Source organism: Arachis hypogaea, chromosome 10 (genome assembly GCF_003086295.3).
Source record: "Arachis hypogaea cultivar Tifrunner chromosome 10, arahy.Tifrunner.gnm2.J5K5, whole genome shotgun sequence".
Taxonomy (NCBI): Eukaryota; Viridiplantae; Streptophyta; class Magnoliopsida; order Fabales; family Fabaceae; genus Arachis; species Arachis hypogaea.
This window is the reverse complement of record NC_092045.1, coordinates 91,746,543-91,751,523: the sequence shown is the minus strand read 5'-3', so window position 1 is coordinate 91,751,523 and position 4,981 is coordinate 91,746,543. Positions and strand designations below refer to the sequence as shown.

General features: G+C 33.7%; 1 non-coding gene across 1 annotated transcript; it reads right to left on the bottom strand.

Moving 5' to 3' along the window:
* Positions 1-4,302: 4,302 nt before the first annotated feature.
* Positions 4,303-4,406, bottom strand: LOC112719485 (small nucleolar RNA R71). Its single transcript, XR_003161786.1, has one exon. It is a non-coding gene; the product is annotated as a small nucleolar RNA R71 (small nucleolar RNA).
* Between the last annotated feature and the right edge of the window lie 575 nt (positions 4,407-4,981).

Here is a 4,981-nt window from a genome sequence, read left to right as displayed (position 1 = left end):
TAATGTATTAAAATTAAATTCAAATATAAAGATTTTACATAAATTATATATATATATATATATATATATATATATAATCAACTATAATATATTTATATAAATATATATTATTTAATTTAATATATATTTTATATTTTTGATTTATATTGTATACAAATGATTGATTTTTAAGTGTATATAGGTAGCATTCTTGTGATATATATATTATTGTATGCATATATACTAGGTGAGAGATTGGGTTGAATGTATTTATTTATTTGGCCATGAAATTATAAAAAGAAAGATTAGATAATTAATTTTTATCATGATATTATTTTTTTAAATTTAAATTAATTAAAAAAGATAATATAAATAATTATATTCTATCTTTAAAGACTTTTAATTTTTGACTATTTAGACTGATGAGCGGATAATTTATACGCTTTTTGGCATTGTTTTCATATAGTTTTTAGTAAGTTTAAGCTACTTTTAGGGATGTTTTCATTAGTTTTTATGTTAAATTCACATTTCTGGACTTTACTATGAGTTTGTGTGTTTTTCTGTGATTTCAGGTAAATTCTGACTGAAATTGAGGGATTTGAGCTAAACTCTGAAGAAGGCTGACAAAAGGACTGCTGATGCTGTTGGAATCTGACCTCCCTGCACTCGAAATGGATTTTCTGGAGCTACAGAACTCCAATTGGCGCGCTCTCAACGGCGTTGGAAAGTAGACATCCAGGGCTTTCCAGCAATATATAATAGTTCATACTTTATTCGAAGAATGACGACGTAACTTGGCGTTAAACGCCAAGTTCATGCTGCTGTCTGGAGTTAAACGCCAGAAAAACGTCATTATCCGGAGTTGAACGCCCAAAACACGTCATAACCTGAAGTTTGACGCCAAAAAATGCCTTAGCTCGTGGAATGATCAAGCTCAGCCCAAGCATACACCAAGTGGGCCCCGGAAGTGGATTTATGCATCAATTACTTACTCATGTAAACCCTAGTAGCTAGTCTAGTATATATAGGACATTTATCTATTGTATTAGACAATCTTTGATCTCAGTTTTGTTTTATTCTTCATCTTAGGGGATCATTGATCACGTTAGAGAGGGCTGGCCATTCGGCCATGCCTGAACTCTTTGCTTATGTATTTTCAACGGTGGAGTTTCTGCACACCATAGATTAAGGGTGTGGAGCTCTGCTGTACCTCAAGTATTAATGAAATTCTATTATCTTTTATTCAAATCCCTTTTATTCTTATTCCAAGATATTCATTCGTACCCAAGAACATGATGAATGTGATGAGCCAGATTACCCTCATTATCATTCTCAATTATGAACGTGCGTGATTGACAACCACTTCCGTTCTACATGCAACAGAGCTTGAATGCGTATCTCTTAGATTCCCCAACAGAATCTTCGTGGTATAAGCTAGATAGATGGCGGCATTTATGAGGATCCGGAAAGTCTCACCTTGTCTGTGGTATTCCGAGTAGGATCCTGGGAATCCGGAAAGTCCAACCTTGTCTGTGGTGTTCCGAGTAGGATTCCGGTAATGAATGATCGTGACGTGCTTCAAACTTTAACCTGCTGGGCGTTAGTGACAGACGCAAAAGAGGGATTCTATTCCAGTAGGAGCGGGAACCAACCGGTGATTAGCCGTACTGTGACAGAGTGCGTTAGCATAGTTTTCACTGCGAGGATGGGATGTAGCCATCAGCCATGGGTGATGCCTCCAGACTGGTTAGCTGTGCGAGTGACAGCCGCACATGATATTTCCCCGTGAGGAATGAAAGTAGCCACAGTTGATGGTGAACCCCTATACAAAGCTTGCCATGGAAAGGAGTAAGAAGGACTGAGTAGAAGGAGTAGGAGAGCAGGCGTCCAAGAGCTCTACAGCATCTCCATCCGCTTATCTGAAATTCCCACCAATGAATCTGCATAAGTATTCTATCCCTTTTATTATTCCTTTTTATTAATTATTCCAAAAAATCATAAACCAATTTAATCTGCCTGACTGAGACTTACAAGGTGACCATAGCTTGCTTCATACCAACAATCTCTGTGGATTCGACCCTTACTCACGTAAGGTTTATTACTTGGACGACCCAGTACACTTGCTGGTTAGTTGAACGGAGTTGTGTCCACTCGTGCCAATTTCTAAAATCCAATTACAAGAAAATAGGAAACACAATTTCGTCCACCAAGTTTTTGGCGCCGTTGCCGGGGATTGTTCGAGTATGGACAACTGACGGTTCATCTTGTTGCTCAGATTAGGTAATTTTCTTTTCAAAAATCTTTTTCAAAAATTTTTCTTTTATTTTTCGTTTTTCTAAATTTTATTTTTCGAAAAAAATTAATAAAAATACAAAAAAAATTAGAAAATCATAAAAATCAAAAATATTTTGTGTTTCTTGTTTGAATCTTGTGTCAATTTTTAAGTTTGGTGTCAATTGCATGCTTTTAAAATTTTTCTTGCATTTTTCGAAAATCTCATGCATTCATAGTGTTCTTCATGATCTTCAAGTTGTTCTTGACAAGTCTTCTTGTTTGATCTTGATGAATTCTTGTTTTGTGTCTTTTGTTGTTTCTCATGTGCATTTTTGCATTCATATTTTCCATGCATTAAAAATTTCTAAGTTTGGTGTCTTGCATGTTTTCTTTGCATCAAAAAATTTTTCAAAATTATGTTCTTGATGTTCATCATGATCTTCAAAGTGTTCTTGGTGTTCATCTTGACATTCATAGCATTCTTGCATGCATCTTGTGTCTTGATCCAAAATTTTCATGTTTTGGGTCATTTTTGTGTTTTTCTTTAAAATTTAAAAATCAAAAAAAAATATCTTTTCCTTATTTCCCTCCACATTTTCGAAATTTTGGGTTGACTTGGTCAAAAATTTTCAAAATTAGTTGTTTCTTACAAGTCAAGTCAAAATTTCAAATTTTAAAAATCTTATCTTTTCAAAATCTTTTTCAAAAATCATATCTTTTTCATTTTTTTTATAATTTTCGAAAATTTCAAAATTATTTTTCAAAATATTTTCAAAAATCTTTTTCTTATCTTTATATCAAATTTTCGAAAATTAGCTAACAATTAATGTGATTGGTTCAAAAATTTGAAGTTTGTTACTTTCTTGTTAAGAAAGGTTCAATCTTTAAGTTCTAGAATCTTATCTTGTAGTTTCTTGTTAGTTAAGTAATTTTTAAAATTAAATCCTTTTTCAAATATCTTTTTCAAAACTAAATCTTTTTATCTTTTATCTTATCTTTTTCAAAAATTTTATCTTTTTCAAAATTTGATTTCAAAAATATCTTATCTAACTTCTTATCTTCTTATCTTTTTCAAAAATTTGATTTCAAATCTTTTTCAATCAACTAACTAACTTTTTGTTTGTTTCTTATCTTTTTCAAAACCACCTAACTACTTTTCCCTCTCTAATTTTCGAAAATTCTCCCTCTCTTTTTCAAAAATTCTTTTTGTTTTAAATTTTAATTTTAATTATATTTTATCTCTAATTTTCGAAAATCACTAACTCTTTTTCAAAAAAATTATTTTCGAATTTTCTCTTCTCTTCTTCTATTTAATTATTTAATTACTAACACTTCTCTTCACCTCTCTTCATTCATATCCTAACATCTCATCTCACATCTCTGCCATCCTCACAGTTGTGTTTCTTTTCCACTCTTCTTCTACCCCTTTCTTCTTCTACTAACATAAAGGAATCTCTATACTGTGACATAGAGGATTCCTCTTTCTTTTCTTGTTTTCTTCTCTTTCTTATGAGCAGGAACAAGGATAAAGGCACTCTTGTTGAATCTGATCCAGAACCTGAAAGGACTCTGAAGAGAAAATTAAGAGAAGCTAAATTACAACAATCCAGAAATAACCTTTCAGAAATTTTTGAACAGGAGAAGGAGATGGCAGCCGAAAATAATAATAATAATAATGCAAGGAGAATGCTTGGTGACTTCACAAAGCCAACATCCAAGTTTGATGGAAGAAGCATCTCCATTCCTGCCATTGGAGCCAATAACTTTGAGCTTAAGCCTCAACTAGTTGCATTAATGCAACAAAACTGCAAGTTTTATGGACTTCCATCTGAAGATCCTTATCAGTTTTTAACTGAGTTCTTGCAGATCTGTGAGACTGTAAAGACGAATGGAGTTGATCCTGAAGTCTACAGACTCATGCTTTTCCCTTTTGCTGTAAGAGACAGAGCTAGAATATGGTTGGATTCACAACCTAAGGATAGCCTGGACTCCTGGGATAAGCTGGTCACTGCCTTCTTGGATAAATTCTTCCCTCCTCAAAAGCTGAGCAAGCTGAGAGTGGATGTTCAAACCTTCAAACAAAAAGATGGTGAATCCCTCTATGAAGCTTGGGAAAGATACAAGCAGTTGACCAAAAGATGTCCATCTGACATGTTTTCAGAATGGACCATGTTAGATATATTCTATTATGGTCTCTCTGAATTTTCGAAAATGTCACTGGATCATTCTGCAGGTGGATCTATTCACCTGAAGAAAACGCCTGAAGAGGCTCAAGAACTCATTGACATGGTTGCAAACAACCAGTTCATGTACACCTCTGAGAGGAATTCTGTGAATAATGGGATATCTCAGAAGAAAAGAGTTCTTGAAATTGATGCTCTGAATGCCATATTGGCTCAGAACAAAATGTTGACTCAACAGGTCAACATAATCTCTCAAAATCTGAATGGATTGCAACATGCATCCAACAGTACTAGAGAGGTAGCTTCTGAAGAAGCTTATGATCCTGAGAACCCTGCCATGGCAGAGGTTAATTACTTAGGTGAACCTTATGGAAACACCTATAACTCATCATGGAGAAATCATCCAAATTTCTCATGGAAGGATCAACAAAAACCTCAACAAGGTTTTAACAATGGTGGACGCAATAGGCTGAATAATAGTAAGCCATATCCATCATCTTCTCAGCAACAGACAGAGAACTCTGAACAAAATAATTCTAATTTAG